Source organism: Lissotriton helveticus, chromosome 10 (assembly GCF_964261635.1).
Source record: "Lissotriton helveticus chromosome 10, aLisHel1.1, whole genome shotgun sequence".
Lineage (NCBI taxonomy): Eukaryota > Metazoa > Chordata > Amphibia > Caudata > Salamandridae > Lissotriton > Lissotriton helveticus.
The window spans coordinates 298,027,513-298,047,264 of NC_136071.1; the positions used below are offsets into that span (position 1 = coordinate 298,027,513).

The 19,752-nt window shown below is 46.1% G+C and overlaps 1 protein-coding gene across 1 annotated transcript in view; it reads left to right on the plus strand.

Annotated features, from left to right (window-relative positions):
- LOC144783757 (D-serine dehydratase-like) overlaps window positions 1–19,752 on the plus strand; it is a 667,234-nt gene that overhangs the window by 327,226 nt on the left and 320,256 nt on the right. The gene's annotated exons all lie outside the window — the stretch shown is intronic.

Genomic DNA, 19,752 nt, shown 5'->3' on the forward strand with positions numbered 1-19,752 from the left:
TTAGTTGTCAGGTCTTCCGATCTACTTATCACTAAAACATCGCTCATGGAGGCAGCTTTTCGAAATGTGATGGCAGGACTTTTGGGCAATAGAGGGCCGATGGTAGGGTCACTTAATATCAGTGGCTAGTTCTTTTTAATTATATTTCTTAATCTGCCTTCTTGTTTGTTGAACCTAGTTTCCAGCTCTCACTTTTGTTTCAGAATTGCTGTGGTGGTATTCTCTCTATTTTCTTTTGTCCCAAACAACAAGACTGATCTACTTAGGGTATGGGTTTTTCTGAACGCTGTATCTAGTGTACATTCCGAATAACCTCTTGCCCGAAATCTGTTTTGGCTTTCCCTTTGGGCTGCCATAAGATCTACATCGTTGCGGCAAATTCTTTTAAGTCTTAGCATTTCTCCATAAGGGATGCTATGTAGTAAATGCTTTGGGTGAGAACTAGTGGCACGTAATACCGTGTTTCCTGCCATCGATGTTAACTGGTTTCAATTTTACCATGGGCAATAAAGACCTGTACATTGAGAAAATAGACCGATGTTGCACTTAAGGATGCCGTAAACTGCAAATTAATGTCATTGATATTGATTTCAGACACAAACTTTAGTGCACTTTCCCTTGAATCTCGCCGGATTACAAAGAGCTCATCTATCTATCTCAACCATACAACTACCTGTTTGTCTAGTGTTTCCTTGTAGTTTGCCATGAGGACCAATTCCTCCCACCATCCCATGTATAGACAAGCATAGCTGGGGGAAAAAGTGCCCCCCATGGCAACCCCCCAAACCTGATGGGAAGTGTGATTTTGGAACATGAAAAAATTGTTCTGTGGGCAGAATAATGTCATATTGACCAACATTTTGTTGTGTTGAAATAGTCACATTGGTCTGGTGCCTAGAAAGTGCTCCAATGCTCTAATACCATCCTTGTTGTTAATACTTGTATACAGCGTTGTACCATCCAGTGTCATTAGGAGATAATCTTCCTCCCATGGACAATTATGGATATGTCTGAGGAAATCACTAGTGTCCTGAATGTATGATGGTAGTCTTCGAACATATTCTTACAGGAAATAGTCAATGTAGCGGGATGTATTTTCCAAAAGACTTTTGCGTGCCGAAATAATTGGTCTTCCAGGTGGCTTGATGGGATTTTTATGAATTTTTGTGATAAAATATATTACCGGTGTGAGAAATTGGCCTGGTATTTGCTGTCCACTATTCCAGTTGGCACCTTGCACCAGTCCAAACGACCCTTATTGATGGTAGGTTATAAAGTCAACCTTATAGAAAGCTATCCTAGTGGTAGCTGTGGAGAGCAGCCTTCAGGCTAAGACTTAGAGGCGAGTTAAGCTAGTTGTTTTACCAATTATAATCTCTTGAATGATCAAATGAAAGCACACCACACAAGGTATATATCAAATATATATGTATTTATCCTAAACACAACCCCTCTGGACGCTTTATGAGGTCAGAGGTAAAAGTACAATACAAGGAACTTAATTAGCATGCAATAAGTTGCACAGTATACGTTATGCCATAGGGGCCTCACAAACCATATACTAAAATAGTGGTATAAGAACCACGTGAGAATTAGAAAGCAGGCCCAGGGCCTGTGGAATCGCTGGGGCTGCCTAGAACCACCAAAGGTTAGGATGTAGGAGGCTCACGGGAGACGCGTGCAGTGTCTAAACACAGCTGCGGGTTACCATTGACTTTAACTGGAGAACGAACAAGTTACCATTTTAAAGATTAAGGGCACTTTTCATTGAACTATGATGGAACCCTTTTAAACTAGGACACTTCCAGAGTCAAGACCCACGGGAGCACCGGAGTACTCATGTTACCTCACCCAGGGAAGCCGGGTGCATAGGTGTCTTTTGGTGTCGGGTTTCGTCGTCGATTCCAATGGAGAGCTGCGAAGAAGTGCTGCAGGCGACCAGAGGAAAAGTGTCCGGGTGGATCCAAGGGTGGATCGGAGATCTGAAAAATCTGCAAGCAGAGGAGACAGAGTCTGGGTCACTGGCCAGTGACCAGGATGGCAATAGGAAGATGCCAGCCGATGCCGGGTGATTTCAGGTGAAAAAGTGAAGCTTGTCTCTTCAGCCACGAGGACCAGGAGGTGTCGACGACGACCAGGAGCTGGATTCGAGCTGTCCCACAAAGGATCTAGTTGACTGCAGTGTCGGAATCCGGATTGGATCCAACAAGCCTTGGCAAACGCAATCCATGCAGGATGTTGAGATGGGCTTCGGTGCAGACCAGCAAGGTCTGAGGAACTCCTCCTATGGAGAGGAGTGGGAGCAAGTCTGGAGCAACCAGGAAAGCTCAAGAAATCAAAGATGGCCCTTCGTGGGGGCTCGCTAGTCAATGGACTAGGAACTGCGAAGGGACCTCGAGCGGAAATGCACAAAGCAAGCCCACGGGACACTCGTGGAGTGTAGGCCTCTGAGCTTCGGTGCAAAAGGTGCTCGGGCAGGGGCTTCAAATACCCAATGCACAGGTTCGGGATACCTCCGTAAGTGGGTGCAGAAGCAATAATGCAGGATGTCTCAGAGTTCCGGTCCCACGTCTCTCGTGTCCGTTACAGGTCTCAGGTTTGCTGGGAGTGCAGGTCAGCATCAGAGATGTCTGGAAGTCTGTGTCCTGTGTCGCAGATTCTTCGGGATCCGGCAGGAGCCTTAAAAATGCAGACAGGCAAAGATGCTGTTGGTGCCTGTTTGAACAGGGTGGTCACTCCTTGACCACAAGGGAGATTCTTCCATCTTCCAGTCGAAATGGAATGTCGAAGGTCCAGGAATTATGTATCAGAGTTTCGTCCAGGGTAATCTAAAGTCCTAGGGACTGGAGTTCTATACTTATAGCAAGTTTAGGGGTTGGACTAACTCTAAGGTCCCTCCAATAGGTGGACCTGGGGTGGGGGTGGTTACACCCCTTCCCCTGTGTCCAGTTTCACGCCAGAGCTGGGGCTGAGTGCCCCAGCAACCGGTTTGAACTCGGAATTGCATGGAGCACCTTGTGTGCCCCAGGCAGTGTCTGAAAAGCATTCACTGAATGCAACCCACCCTGCCCCAATACACTAGCCTGTCTTGGGAGGTGCCTCCCTGGACAGGAAACCTATTGTCCAGGCCTCCCCTGCCGGAGTTTCGTCCAGCAGCAGGAGGGAAGACTTGTGTCTGTGGCAGCAGCATCTATTTTGTGATGCTGGGGCTCTGTTTAACTTGAACCGGGTTTACCAGTAACTACATGTCTTCTCCCTCTAGAAAACGGGAATACTACCCCCGCCGCCAGAACTGGCGGGGGTAGTATTCAAAGTGTTTGACACCTTACACAACATGTTTTGAGAAAAGCCAAACCAAAGTTAGCATTAACCGCAAGGATTATAATGCACTTAAGAGTATATGGTATGGCTATATCATAGAACAGTTATGAGGAGAAGGATCCGAAAGCTGCAGAGGGGCTCAGCTCATGCCAGGGCACCATCCCACACAAAACCAAGCACCCTGCCTCCAGGATTGTCATGGTCTGCCATAGGAGTGACTTATAGGTTAATATGTGTCTATATATATCTATAGATATAGGTATACTATATCTAAGTAAGGGGTGATTACACCACCTTACCCAGGCTGTAAGTACAGACCTGTGGTGTCAGTTTGGAAGGCTAACCAGAGGTGGCACAATACATGCTGCAGCCCCTGGTAGGCCTAGGGTGCACCTATGCCTTGGGTACCTAAGGTACCATATACAGGGGCTCACAAGGGTGACCCAGCAACCAATCTGGTATGTACCTAAAGTACATGGTATCAATTTAGAGAGAGTGCAGCTAGGCTGTGGGACTGATTAGCAGGGCCACAGCCATACTAAAGTCGAAAAAACAGTAAAACACCTCAAAAAGTGGGGGTAACCATAGGAAGCATACCTTACTCTCCTACAACCGGCATAACTGATATATAAACAGCAGAAGTACAGTGTTAAGGAAAGGGAAAATGCCGGTCAAGCTCAATCGTCTGGTACAGCAACTGACCATAATGAGGAAATCTCGAGCATTGACACGGTTTCCATCACGAGTGAATCAAGTATAGAGGGGGAAAGCAGACAAATAATACCCACCAAACTAAATCTTAAACAAGAGCTGGATTTTTTAGTAGAGGAGAGGCTCCAGACCCTGAGGCCGAGGCAAGAGAACAGGCAAAAAGGAAAAGAAACAACAAATGAAGAAGGGACAGAAGAAAAAGATGCAAACAAAGGGCAAAAGAAAAAGAAGAAAACAACATGGCAATGGAAGAGGTAGATTTAGATAAATCTATTGTTAACCTATCACCGGTGGTTCTTTCCAAGGCCGAGAAACAGCTATTGTCATTAGGTTTAAACTACTGTCTAGGTCAGTGGTTCCCAAACTTTTGACTCCTGAGGACCCCCACTGAGTCACCACTGGAAGCCGGGGACCCCCAATCAATTTGTATGATTTAAATTTCAAACATTAAAACAGTAATTCAGAAAAAATAAACACGCGTGCACACAAAACAAATACTCGAATTACTAAGGATTTTAGGGGCATTTTTAGAAGCCCCTATCTCCATGGGAACATCACTTTTTGCAACGTTCCCGTGGCTATAGAGGCTTTGCCTTATTTACAAGGCAGCGCTAAACCATTTAACATGGCTTAACGCTGCCTTGTAAATAAGGTCTCCTGTCACACAATGCCTAGCGTGAAAGGGGTGGGCAGTGGGTGTTGCGGTTGGCGTTCCACCGCAATACCCATTGATTTTGAGGCTGCCCCCTATTTACAAGGGCAGCATAAATAGGAGGTAGTGCCAAAATTAAGCCAGGGAAAACCAGGTCTTAACTTGGCAAAACAAGGAGCAATCCTTTATTTCTCCTCATTTTTGCTTTTTCAATGTGTGCTGCTTTGTGCAGCACACATGGAAAAAGCAAAACGCCTTGGATTGTTTATGTTCAGGAAGGTGACCCTTCCTGCACAAAACAATCTTTAAAAAAATGCCATTTTGTAACTTGCATGTGGGCTGCATTAAGCAGCACACATAGAAGTGACAAAACGGAATTTCAAGATTGAAGCGGGACCTTCCTGCACATAAACAATCTTCCACTGCATACACACACCCTTGCACTATGGTGCATGGGTTTCCCGTTGGCGCTACACTGCTAAGTGTAGCGCCAGCACAGGGGGAAACGCAGGGCTGCACCATATTCTTGTAAATATGGTGCAGCCCGGTGTTTCCGAAGTGGCGGAGCGAGTCGTTAAGCCAAGGAGGCTAACGGCATGCTCTGCCACTTCTGTTGTAAATATCCCCCTTAGTATTTTATATTTAAAGAATTTGCACCAAAAAAAAACATTTTAATGGGAAAGTTGGTGCTGCATCTCCATGAATAACATTTCGCAGTAAAAGGCTCCTGCTCCCGCCAGGGCCAGACTGGAAACCCAAAGCAGCCCTCGCAAATGTTTTCAGATCAGTCGCCATAAGGTGCACACCAAGTGCAGTGAGTGAGCCTGACCACTACAAAGGGGGCTTTGGGAGGCTCTCCCTCCAAGAAATTTAGGAAACATTGGCGCAGTCTAAAACACATATATCATTATATATTAAATTGTATTGGCTTTTGACAAATAGTATATGAAGACCCTACTATACACCAGGATACGACATTCTTTGTTGGGGTTCCTCAATGATTCCCTTATTATCATCCTTCAGCAGTGCCTCTCATCTCTCCATAGCCTCTCTGTCACATGTATTTCATTTGTTTTATAGTATCTCTCATACCATCGTAGGATGTTGGAGCACTTTACATTACAAACATATAGAAACAATGAATCATACGTGTAAATCAGTGTATAGAAAATAAGGCAAAGTGTACTACAATGTGTAGGATTCACGTCATTCATACTAGTAGGCATTTTTAAAGAGTGCTTGATCCGGAGAAGCGCAAACTTGGGTTTCAGAACATCAGCCAGTGGTTAGCATTGACTTTAAAAAATAAAAATGTATTTCCACCCATATAAACCTTTTTAGCAGCATCAGGATAATGAAAGACTGGGAAAAAACATAAGTTAGTAACTTGTACCATGCAGTTTGCAAGCAGCTCTTTGATGACAGTTTATAGGTCACTGTGCTAGATTACAATTGTCACTTATGAACTGCAGAGTAACAAAAAAATCTGTAACAAAAGCAGCAACCCACTGACCAATGCACATAAAACACTTGTTTTTTTTAAATGCATGATACATGTTCTTTGCGGGCTCTGTTCTGTGCTACGTTAGATAACTCAAAGCTGCAACTGCACAAAACTCTCATCTCGCCAGCAAGTGCATTAATCACTGGCTTTATTTTGACACTTTTATTGTTGCTCTAAAACTGCTAATTAGCCAAGGAACTTTGGAGTGCTTTTAAAACTGCCTCTTGCGGACCCCCTGGGAATGGGTCACGGACCACAGTTTGGGAAGCACTGGTCTAGGTCACACTTTTAACTATGCCTCAACAAGAATCGATATCTTTCGCTTCATCAGAAAATTAAAGTTAAAAAAGTTTTTTGCTTTGAAAAAAAAACAAAGAGAAAACAACCAGTGAATACAGTGGTGATATCAGTGAACAAAATCCCGCATTAGTAGCTGCAGATATCCCTACTTTATTAACGATGCATGATCTGAACGCAACTTAATCGCAGTTTACAGATCCAGATATTGATGAAGACACCCAAACCAGGCTATGTAGAATAAATCTAATACAGAAAGGTGCTGGGATCAGCCCTTTCAAGACTAAATCAAGTTTCATTCCAAGGATGCGGTTGATACTTTTCATGACTGTGTTATCGAAGACATTAAAAAGTTATACTTGCAAGTGAAACCCCAAAAAAACAAAAAAAGAAACAGATACAACACAAAAAGCAAGACTATGCCAACCTAATGAAGAAGCTGGCAGACAACAATGAGATCATCATTAAGAAATCTGATAAAGGTGGCAACTTGGTCATCTGGCCAAATGAGGATTGCATCAAAGAAGCCAAAAGACAATTAAATGATACTAATTGTTATGAAAAATCCACCCATAAAGAGTATTCAAAAGCAACAGAGACACTGAGAAAGCAGCTAATGCAATGGCGTAGGGAAGGACTAATTTCACAGGATGAATACAAATTCAAGAACAATGAATGTCCAGTGCTCCCAGTAATGTATTTAATACCTAAAATTCATAAAGCTGTTTCACCCGTACCTGGAAGACCTATCATTTCCGCCATTAAAAGTGTTGCAGAACAGGTTGGGCAATACATAGATTTCTTTCTGCAAGAATTTATAAAAAATCTGCCAAGTTACATTAAAGATACAGGAGATTTTTTGTCAAAAACCAAAAACTTACCTTGGTCAGAAGAAATGCTGTTGATAGCACTAGACATTGAATCACTTTACACTAGTATAGATCACAGTGTAGGCCTAGCGGCAGTCAAATACTTTTTAGACCAAAGACCAAGCGAGTTCTACCAACATAACAAAGCAATCGTAAGTTTAATCGAATGGTGTCTAAATAATATTTTTTTCCTATTTGGGAGGGATCTGTTTAGACAACTTAGAGGCGTGGCAATGGGAGCCTGTTTCTCCCCCAGCTGCGCGTGCTTGCACGTTGGCTGGTGGGAGGAACAGGTACTCAAAAAGGAACACAGTGAGTGCTTTAACAAGAACATAATTTGTTTTCTCAGGTACATTGATGATATCTTCATTTAGTGAAAGGGTAGTGAAATAGAAGCTCTTGATTTCATCAAAGCTATCAACAACAATCAATCGAACCTCCACTTTACAGCACATATAGATAAAAACAGTATGGAATTTTAGATGTCAAGATGTACATTAAGAATAATAAGATTGAAACAACTTTATTTAGGAAGCCCACTGCTGGAAATGAGACACTTCACGCCTCTAGCGCTCACCCGAAACACCTTATTGCCAGCATCCCATATGGGGAAATTCTGCGATTGAAAAGAATTTGTAGTGTAGAAACAGACTTTGAGAGCTGTGCAATGAAATTACTGACAAGACTCAATGCACGGGGGTACTCAGAAAAAGTACTTGAGGCCGCTATGATCAAAGCCAAATCAAGATCAAAGGATAGTTTGTTGCCCAATAGAACTATAGATAACACAGAGCCTAGAGAACAGGTGGTCCAGGATGAGGGGCTTGTAGAAAATCAAGGGCCCAGACTCATTACTGCATACAGTGGTGAAGAACGCAAAATTAGATCTATAGTGAAAAAGAATTAGGCTAAAGTGCGTACATAATAACGATGTGAACTGTCTACAATATTTTGTAGTAGCATCTGTAGCTAAACAACGCAGAAGAGGAAATAGAGAGCTTTTGTTAAGACAACTAGAGACAAAACTATTATTGGAATTTGATAGCAAATGCCCGAATGGGCTCAATAACTCTGAAGATACGTACAACTTTCTCTAGATGTGCATAGTCTCCTCGCAGCAATTAGGTTTGGCTGAGCCATAGTATAGTGTGATGTACCATCAACTAATTGGGTTACATATCTGTGATTCCTGCAATATGCAACAAATGGAATCAAAAGGCTTATTAGGACATAACATCATAGTTTTGATCTAGATTGCTATTACACAATTGATGTGCTGTGAATTTGAATTGAATTTAATATAGACAAATATTCGCAAAAAGACCAAAAGTAATACCTCGTATATCTGATATATCAAAGCAATGCTTTTTTTAAATATCACTGATGCACTATGTATTTAGTATGTATGAATTGTTATGTATGAGATTTTAACAATATGAAATTTTGCATTTCTGATGTTTTATCTGTATTTAAACATTCATGTTTTAGCATACTAATGCACTATATTCTCAATTTTGAGATCATATCAGCACGGTTTTGCACAATTATATATCAATATTGCTGCTACGCACTGTTTTGCACATCCTTAAGAGCCCGATAGACAACATCTATATTGATTACAGTCACGTTAGATATAATCCAGTATGAATAATCTTGCATTAGGATTAAAAAGGTGAGAGGTTCTTACCATTGGATTTATCTAGTTTTAGATGCAGTATCCATGAACTATTATGTTGTAGGAAATCTTATGTACCTCAACCCCCCGTTTATATTAGTTCTTAGGGTCCTATCTTTGTGTAGAACATTCCTGGGTTCTAATGCATGAAATGTATTTAAACAGTGATTTATGTTACATAGAAACCAGCTATAATGGATTGGCTTATTTTTGGAGCAGATTCTAACATAACAACACATGGAAAGACGCATAAGCAATCGTAAGATGCAAGTGAGAAGTCATTACCAAGTCTGTTGTTTAGTTCCATTAGCAGGTGACTGTATCATGTGACGAGGGTAGGTTTGCAGCAGCATTTAAAAATAACCAGCAAACACACAGTCTCTATGTGAACAAGGGCTTGCGAGCCGAAACGTGTCATCAGACAATGCTGGATTAACTGGTTCAAATAAACATCTTGCCTGTATGCAGTGGTCCGCCTCTCCTTCTTCGCCGCATTGGAAGTAGCAGGAGTTGTTTCGTTGTGAATATATATATATATATATATATATATATATATATATATATATATTTCTTTTTTTTTAACGGAGGTAGATCAATAATTGGCCACCCCCCAAAATATCTTTTTTTTAAAGAGCAATGGGTGTTGGGGGCCTTGAGGAGAAGGTGAGGCCGAAGCAGTGGGAACCTAGTAGGGATAGGGGAAAACAGCACATGAGGGAGAGCAACATGGGGATGGCGAGAAAGCAACATGGAACGCATGGAGGTGGGGAGTTTGGCAGTGGGAGAAGCACATGGGAGCTTTCAACTCGAGGGAAGAAAGCAACAAGGAGCTTTGGGGTCGGCTATTCGCGTAGGGGGTAGTAGCACTCGAGGAAGAAAGCCTGCAAACATATGTACTCTCCTGGAGTGCTTAAGCAAAAATAACAAAGTAGTTCCCTAAAAGTGAACAGCGGAACAATATAATCCAGCCAGTCAGATGAGTGGGGAAGAGGATGTGCTTCATAGGAGAGGTGAATACAAGATGGACCAGCTGTGACAAGGAAAGCCATCAAATAAGAGGCAAGCAATTGAGAGTGATCATAAAGCCGACCAATGGTAAGCAATGGGCAGGCTGTAAACCCCTATAAGCTCTTGGTAAGCCCCAAATAGTTATCTTGCAACCAAACAGGTTGTGCTGTCAGGTAGGCTCCACCTAAAAACTCTCTCCTTCTGCGCTTAAGTGCCTCTCTGGTCAGCTGTCCTAGGCACTTGTTCATTGCGCTCTTAGTTTGGCGCCTTCAATCTCCTTTAATTGCTGAAGGCTTATTGTGCATGCATGTTTTCTGTAGATGAGCGCTTATACACACTAACCCTCTTATCTGGCCTTTCTACTGTGTTTTATTAATAAGTCCTTAAGTGTGATTCTCACATTTATTTTGTTATATTTTTTGAGAACTGCAAACAATACTGAGTTATCCACTGTTGTAGTTCTAGCCTACAGAGCTTTTAGCTGTCTATTGTCATAGGACTATTGTAGACAATACCGATATTACAGTGCCCAATGTGTCAGCCCATTGCTTAGTATTTTGCCACTCTTATTTGCCTACTTCGGCTTTCTTCCCTCTTGTAGTTGTAGTACCTCCTATAGAGCATATTTTCTTTACCATCCATTTGAGTGGATGACTTGTATTCTTCCACTGCTAACATTCAGGGGACTACTTTTTAGATCAAGTCTACCAGACAGTGCAAGCAGGGCCGGACTGGGAACTCAAACCGGCCCTGGCAAAGTACTCAGTGGGCCCCCGGAGGGTGTGGGGGTACAGCCGAGCTGTGTGCCAGGGCCTGTTTCGGCCGATTTTGTTACAGGGACCGATATTGCAGCTATGCTGCAAAAATGGCCCTGTAACAAAAACGGCCCCCCAGGGGCCCAAAAGCAGCCCCCACCCTGGCGGCCCACTGGGGAAATGGGCCAGTCCGGCCCTGAGTGCAAACTTTCTGCTTGCAAAAGACATATTATCAGCTTACCAAGCGGTTACAGTGTGATCAAAGCTTAACTACCATTGGTTAGCTTTATTGTGATTCTCATTTGCTTGCTTCTTATTCAGTTGCCTTGTCCATCTTGTGTTTGTCTCTTCCCACAGCCTATCCTCTTTACACGTGTCATTCCACTGCACACTTTTATGGAACTATTTTTTCTTTAGTCTAAACCACTCCATGAGAGTGCATGTATTATCCAGGTCTCTCCTTTGTGTGCTTCTCTCCCTCCATGCTCTGTGTTGTCTTCTCTCATTCAGGTGCTAGCACTTCATGTTGCGGTCTTGCCTGTGTGCTTTTCTCCCCCCCATGTTTCGTGTTGCTGTCTCCCTGTGTGCTTTTCTCCCCTCCCATGTTTCATGTTGCTCTCGACTTTGTGCTTCCCCTTTGCCCTGGGCTGTTCTCTCCCTCATGAGCATCTCCTCTGCCCTCCTAGCTACTCCCTGCCTCATGTCCTTATTTTCCCTTCCTCTTCCACCCTCTACCATGACCTACACCTCCCTTACCCCCCTATTCCCTCCTGCAGTGGTATTTTGTTTTTTATATTAGATTTTTTTTCAATGGGGGCCAAGCCCATATTGCCACCAGCCATTCGACTCTAGAAATAAAAGCTACTACGCACTACTTTTTATGCATATATATATTTATATGTACTCCATTTCGGAACAGTAAATAAAAAAAATGGCACCTCTGTCACACCCATGAATCATGATGCATGACCTCACGTATGCTATGACGCATGCATGTCTATAAAATGATTTGCACCTTTTTTCCCTTTTGTTCATGCTACACAGGATCAACATTTTTTGCTGAAGCTGTACAGCCTCAGCAAAAGGCACTGGCAGAGTCAATAGATTTCAAAGGTGTTACTTATTGGGGTTGCCAATGCTTGTTTCTTTTGATTTTAGCACTCCATGGGGGAGTGTGTGTGTGTTTCCTTGCTGCTTTCATTATGTGCTGCTTGCCCCCTTAAATCTTGCGCGCACCGCGTTCTCTGTGTTCCTCATCCAGTCTGGCTTTTTTCCATTTTTTTTCAACATTTTTGAAACCAAAAACTGTTACACGCTTGACGCTGAGCTATGTATATAGTGTGCATGACAAATGACAGATTTAATCTGGCTGGTTTCTTAGTTTATATTTAGAAATTATTATTTTCAACTAATGTCACCCTTGATTGATATCATCTACAACCTTTTTATGATTTTATAGAGTTTTTATCATATTTTACATGGCAGTTATTGCGGGATTCATGTGCCAAATATTTTAACGGCTCCACGTCTGCTTTCTCTCGGAGCAAAGCCAACCCTGTGCTCTGGCTCTGAATATGCAGGCTTGTCCTCCTCTAGGCGCGGACACCGTTTTTTTTGGTTTCCATCCTATGCTTCTTTATTGTGTAATGTTCGAGTTCTCTGTGCTGCATTTCTACTCCAGATGCTCAGCACTTTAATATATTATAATCAAATTAATTCTGCATAGCAGCGGAACACACTATCTTGCCCGTGCCTCACAGCTGGGCCGCCACTGTGAAGCTAGAGATTTCACTGTACTTTTTCAGTTACTATGGCAGTGGCGGCTGGCACGGATTGGGGTGGCGGTGTGGAGGGCGAGGCGGAGGTAAACAAAAAAAGGAAAACTTACATTACCTCCTCGTCCTGTCTTCCTCGCCACAGTAATAACCAATGAGCCTCCGGCTCCACACAGAACTCCAAGTAAAATAAAAGAGCATCGCTCTAGTCTCCCCTCCCTCCTCCAATAGGGCCCCAGAGGCTTCATCCAATCCTATAAAAGGATACATATCAACCAGCCCAGCCTGTTCTTTTTTTCTGCACTTCTCCGAGTGCTGTGTCCCCTGCTGGTCAGGTGAGTGGGGCTGGGGTCTTGCTTTAGCAGCCCCTTTTAGTCCTTGGTATTTGGTTGGGGGGAAGTTAGTTTGTTTGGTTAATTTGTTTATTTCCCCCTTTCTTTTGCCCGGCACTGTGTCCTGCTGAGCGGACTTATGTGCTTGTTCATGCGGGTTCGTTTTGTGTTCCCGCTACATGGGCCGCACCTCGGTTTTCCTGCTGAGCGGGGGGGGCGAGTTATGGTGCGTGTTTCACTTTCCCGACCGCGCGTCCTGCTTGTGGGACTCCGCGCGGTCGGGTGTTGTGCCTTATGTCGGGCGCTTGCTTTGGCGCCTTGTTTGCCGATGCAGCGTTTTTATTTTGCACGCGTGTTGCGTGCGCGCTGGCCGGCTTTAATGTGCCTCTGCCCTTCCCGCCCGCGAGTCTGCCGGCTGCGGCTCTTCGCGGTCGGGTGTTCGTTTGGCTCTCACCTGGGGTCTTGGCTGGATTCCTGAGGGGTTATTCCTCTGAACTCCATGGTTGGCGGGGCCTCTTTGGGGTTGGCTCGCGTTTCTCGCGGATGTTTGTACTTCCGGTGGGGGCGTGTCAAGGGGTGTGCACTGTGGTTCCTTAGCAACCTGTTGCCTATATTAATGGTATCAGGTGTGTTTTTTGTCGAATGCTGTTTTCGTTTGCTCTTGACTGGTGTGATGGAGGACGGTTCTCCCGATGTGGCTGTTCCTGATTCTTTGGCAGCCTCTGGTTCTGGAATGTCTGTTCCTTCGATGGCTTTATTACAAAAAATGATCGATTCTGCTGTTGCTGCTGCATTGCATGACAGGGCTCCTGTTCCTCCTGATAAAAGGGCGCGTATTGATGACGCCCCTGCTGTTGATTCTGACGCTGAGGAGGAGGTTAATGTCAAGGGTCGTTTTGTGCAGGGGGCCGACCTTAAGGAGGTCCTTTGTCACATACGCCGGAACTTGGTTTTCCCTGATTCGGTGGTTCCTGTGGAGGATGATTTGTTTTCGCAGTATCAGCGTCCTGAGCCTGATTCTTTGCCGATTCATTCTTCTGTGCTGAAGGTGTTGGAAACTGAATGGAAGGATGTGGACAAGGGTTCATTTCCTCGTTTCCTGAATAAGCGGTATCCTCTGCAGGACTTTATGGTCAAGTTTCCTTCTTCTGTCAAGGTGGATTCGTTGATGGCCAGTATGTCGTCCCATGGGTCTGTGGTTTCTGAAGATTCTTCTCCTGCTGATCCTGTTGATCGGAAGGTTGATGGGGCTGTGAAGCGCACTTTTGCGGCTGCCAACTTTTCCATTCGGGCGGCTGCCTACTCTTCTTACACAATCCAATCCTTGCTTAAGGATTTTCAATCTCTGTCGGAATTGTTGGACCAGGGTGAGGATGTCTCCTCTACCCTGGCGATGATGGAGCAGCAGGTGCGCCTCCTTTCGGATGTGTCTTTTGATTCCTTAGGGGCGGCTGCTTCTGCGGCTGGGTCATCTGTGGCTGCCAGGCGTCAGTTATGGCTTCGCTCCTGGAAGGCGGATGCTGCGCAAAAGAGTCTCCTGATGAAGATCCCTTTTTCGGGGGTTAAGCTTTTTGGTGCACCTTTGGAGGAGATGGTGAAGAAGACGGCAGAGCACCGTACGCTGCTTGCTCCTGAGCGGCCTGGGCGCTTCCGTTCCTTTGGTTCTCAGAGGACTTTTGGTCCTTCTAGGAGGGGTCGTGCTGGTCAGCCCTTTCGGGGAAGGGGGCGTGGCTGGGGTGCTCCTTCCTTTGATAAATCCCGGTTCTCCGGTGCTTCTTCCACCTCCACTCCCGCTTCCAAGTCCTGACTGGATCGCTCCTGGTGTCGGGCCGGTTGGGGGTCGCCTCACTTGCTTCATGGATTCTTGGCGCGAGACTGTGTCGGACCAATGGGTGCTTCAGGTGCTCTCGGAGGGTTTGCGCATTGGATTTGCCCGGACTCCCCCAGACTGTTTCAGGGCCACTCCTTGTCCAGAGATCCTGTGAAACGATTGGCACTTTTGGACGGCATTGCTTCCCTGGTGGTCAAGAAGGCGATCGTTCCTGTGCCCTGCGATCAGTTGGGAAAAGGGGTGTATTCGATACTTTTCCTGGTGTCCAAGCGCACCGGGGATCTTCGTCCGGTGATGGACCTGAAGTGGGTGAATACTTTCATCCCTCACCTGCGGTTCAAAATGGTTTCCCTTCCCTTGATCCTTCCTCTGATATCTCAGGGGGATTTCCTTGCATCGATAGACCTGAAGGATGCTTATCTACATGTTCCTCTTCATCCGGACTTTCAGAAGTTTTTCCGGTTTTGTGTGCAGGGTCGTCATTACCAATTCCAGGTATTGCCTTTTGGGCTCTGCTCTGCTCCCCGGATCTTTACTAAGATTCTGGCTCCTCTTATTGGGCATTTGCATGGGGAGGGAGTTAGTGTTTTTCCTTATCTGGACGACATTTTAATTTCTGCTTCTTCTCTTCCTAAGGCGGAGTTGCATGTCCAGAAGGTGTGCCATGTCCTGGCGCATCATGGGTTCCTCGTGAATGTACCGAAGTCCTCCCTGGTTCCTGCACAAGAATTGACTTTCATTGGGGCTCTGTTCAGGACTCAATTGGGGATGGTGTTCCTGCCCCCTCCCCGTGTTTTGTCCCTGATGTCTGCTGTTCGTTCCCTGTTGGTGGGGGTTTCTCATCCTGTGAGCCTGTGGTTACGTCTTCAGGGTCTGATGTCGGCTTCTTTGTTGACAGTGCCGTGGGCTCGCCTCCATATGTACCCGGTGGTGTCCCACATTTTGTCGCATTGGGACCCCTGTTCCCTCGATATGGATGTTCTGGTTCCTATGTCGGAGGAGGTTCGGGTGGTCCTGAGTTGGTGGTTGGACGTGGGTCATCTGTCCAAGGGCCGCCCTTTTCTGATTGTTCCCACCCGCGTGGTCACTACCGATGCCAGCCTGCTGGGATGGGGTGCTACTCTGGGGGTTTCGGCGACTCAAGGGATTTGGCCTCAGTCGGTGTTGTCATGTTCCTCCAACTACAAGGAACTGAAGGCCGTCCTTCTGGGTCTGTTGGACTTCTCGGATCTTGTTCGGGGTCACCACGTGCAAATCCGGACGGACAATCAGGTTGTGATGTCTTATGTGAACCATCAAGGGGGGTGCAGGGTTCGCTCCCTCAGTTGCCTGGCTCGTCGGATTGGTTCTTGGGCGGAGGTTGCATCTGGAGTCCCTGTCTGCCATCTACCTGCCTGGTGCGGAGAACACTGTGGCGGATTGTCTGAGCCGGGTGTTTCCTTCCATGGGGTCCTTGTCTCTCACGAGGTGGATGTTCAGGAGGTTGCTGGTGATGTTTGGTTGTCCGATTGTGGACCTGTTTGCCTCCCGGGACAATGCCCAGACCCATTGTTTTTGCACGATTATGCCTTGCCGGGATGCCTGGAGGGTGGACGCCCTTTCGTTCCCTTGGCCGGAGGGTCTGCTGTATGCATTTCCCCCTGTTCCCCTACTTCCAGCTGTGTTACAGAAGATCAAGAGGGAGGGGTCGTTGGTGCTTCTGATTGCTCCTTGTTGGAAGCGTCGCCCTTGGTTTCCCCTTCTGAGGGAATTGGCTGTGTCTCCGGGGTGGCCCTTGCCGTTCGTGCCGTATCCTCTGATGGGTCCTCTTCTTCCTCTGCCTGTGTTCCGTTCCCTGGGTCTGCAGGCCTGGCTCTTGAGTGGGAGTCTCTGATGCGTGAGGGTTGTTCGGTGGCTGTGGCTGGTGTCATTCAGCAGTCCCGGAGGCCTTCTACGCTTAAGTCTTACGCCAAGCATTGGGATCATTTTGCTTCTTGGTGTATTGGTCATGGGCTGTCGTTGGATTCTTTGGATCCGGCTCGCATTCTGGACTTTCTGACCGATGGGTTTGTGTTGGGATTGGCCATTTCGACCCTTCGGGCTCAGTGGGCCGCCATTCGGGCATTTCATGTCCTGCCTTTGGTTTCCATTTCTCCGTTGGTTGCTCGACTTTTTAAGTCTCTTTCTTTCCAGCGCCCCCGTCCTATCATGTGTCCTCCTCCTTGGGACCTTCCTTTGGTTTTGCGTTCCTTGCAGTTGGCTCCTTTCGAGCCTTTGGAGTCTGTAGACTTGAAGTTTTTGACTCTCAAGGTGGTGTTCTGGTGGCGATTGCCTCTGCCCGGCGTATGGGTGAGTTGGGTGCTTTCCTTCGTTCTGCCCCGTTTTTGTTGGTTTTGGCACACCGTGTGGTCTTGCGCCCTCATCCCACTTTTGTTCCTAAGGTGGATTCTTTTTTTCACCGGTCTGCTGAGGTTGTTCTTCCGGTTCTTTGTCCTGATCCCTCCTCGGCTGAGGAATCCCTTTTGCACCTCTTAGATGTTCGTCGTGCCTTGCTGATTTACTTGTCTCGCACTTCTTCCTTTTGTAAGGTTGACTGCTTGTTTGTCAATTATGGTTTGTCACGTCAGGGTTTGAAGCCCTCCCTGTCCACGATCAGTCGGTGGATTAAGGAAGCCATTCTTTTGGCTTATGCTTCGGTCTCTGTGGTTCCGTCTCTTCCTGTTCAGGGTCGTTCCACCAGGTCTGTTGCGGTATCCTGGGCTTCTTTCAAAGGGGTCTCTATGGAGGATGTTTGCAGGGCTGCTACGTGGTCTTCTCCGCATACCTTCATGTCCCATTACCGCCTCCAGATTGGGGGTGGGGGTTCTGTTTCATTTGCCTCTTCTGTTTTATCTGCTGGGGTGCCTTAAGAGGTTGTCCATTTTTTGGGTTGTTGTGCCTCTATATATTAAACTATGTTTTTCGCTGCACTGTTGGTGTGGTCTGTTTTTCCTTACATGAAGCTGATTACTTTGGTATCGGCTCATTGGTTATTACTGTGGCGAGGAAGACAGGACGAGGAGGTAATGCCCCGGTTACTTACCGGTAATCTTCATTACTCCGAGTCCATGTCTTCCTCGCCACAGTATAGTTTCCCTTCCCTCCCGGCCCTGGTGGTGGCTTCATGTTTACGGCTTGGTTTTTCAGGCTGGGCTGGTTGATATGTATCCTTTTATAGGATTGGATGAAGCCTCTGGGGCCCTATTGGAGGAGGGAGGGGAGACTAGAGCGATGCTCTTTTATTTTACTTGGAGTTCTATGTGGAGCCGGAGGCTCATTGGTTATTACTGTGGCGAGGAAGACATGGACTCGGAGTAATGAAGATTACCGGTAAGTAACCGGGGCATCCTCGCTGTGTCTTGTCTCTCCTCCATCGTCTCTCACGTCGTACCTCCGCTGGGCCGGAACAGGAAGCACCAGGCTCCCCTGACCAATCACAACACTGCAATGAAGCGTTGTGATTGGTCTGAGCACCGTGGTTCGGCGCTCAGCCAGGGAATGAGAGTCTGGGCATGTTCTCCCCCAGGCTGTAATGCTGCCTGGGTGCAGAACATGCAAAGTGTGCATGACTGTTTGGCCAACCCAATAGGGCCGACCAAACAGTCATTGCGCACTTACAGAGTGCCCACCTCTCCTCCCCCCTCTTTGAGAGCAGAGCAGCTCCACCCTGCAAAGACGCCACAGCAGGAACAAATAAAACGATAATAACGAGTTATTATCATTTTATATGTCCTTTCTTTACACTGATGAAAGCAGTGAGGCGACGCTCCTCTGCCTTAGTGCAGGAGCCGCCGCTGTACGATGGTAATACCTAGGATTGCTACCACACCAGTATTTTACCAACATGGTAGCTATTTACAAGCCAAGATGGGAAAACAAAATTAGGAAAATCACAAAAATCCGGTGTTTTTTACATTTTGAAATGTAAACTGAAAGCCGCAAATGGATGCAGAGTAAGCAGAATTGTTGTGTTAAAAAAAAACAACAGAGGATTATATACAAACTGTTATTTGAGGACTAGTGCCTGGATCTTCCAGAACCCCAACACACATGAAAATAGCTGGAACAAGTTAATGAATATCAGACCCACCCAGGTCATGTAATAATAACACAGAGGTAGCAGTTTCCAGTCCCTGCAGTTGGCTCTGAACACACCAGTGCCTTTTATGGAGTCCGTCACATCTTGAACGCTTTGTTTGTGAAGCATGCTGGGAGCCTCTACTCCGGGAGACAGGACGGTGGTAGGGGAGCAGCCATTGGTCAGAGAGTATGTGCCAGCGAGCGGGAAAGTGGTTTTGTGGTGATGGCAGTGGTGTATTCCGTGGCGCAGTTACCCTCTGCATGTGAGGTATTTTCCAGGGAGCTTTGAGGGTTCTATGTTGAGGTTGCTGAGAGGGTAGACATGCTGCTTGACTTGCCACACAAATGCTAATGAACTCACAATTCAACCTCACACTTTGACATTCCTGGCAGGCAAGCACTTGTAGTGCAAAATTAACTGCTTCGCAGTGCAAACCATCACTCGGGAGGGTAACCAGGCTCCAGAGCAGGAGCGTAGGTCTGGAGGTGCTCCTAGTTGAAAATCCAGGACTTCAGCTTCTTGCAGAAATCAAGGAGTGAAGTGGAGGCTCTGATGTGGAATGTAGTGAGAGTTCTGGTGTGTGAAGGGAGTTTGTTCCAGTTTTTGGCTGTGATTAAAGAGAAAGCACAACCTCCTGTCTTTTTCTCTTCATGCGGGGGGCTCATGCGAAACAGAGAGAAGTGGAGTGTAGGTGTCTGGGGGTTTGGTGGAGTTGGTGTCTGTTGTTGATGTAGACTTGCCCTGCGTTCTGGAGGTCTTTGTAGGCGTGGATGAGAAGCTTGACTTTGCTGAGTTTCTGGATGAGTAGCTAGTGCAGTTCTGCGAGGTAGGGCATGATGTGTGTACCTCTGGGGATGCCTAGGATGAGTCTGGTGACGGTGTGCTGGATGGTTTGCAGTCTTTGAGTGAGTTGACTGGAGATG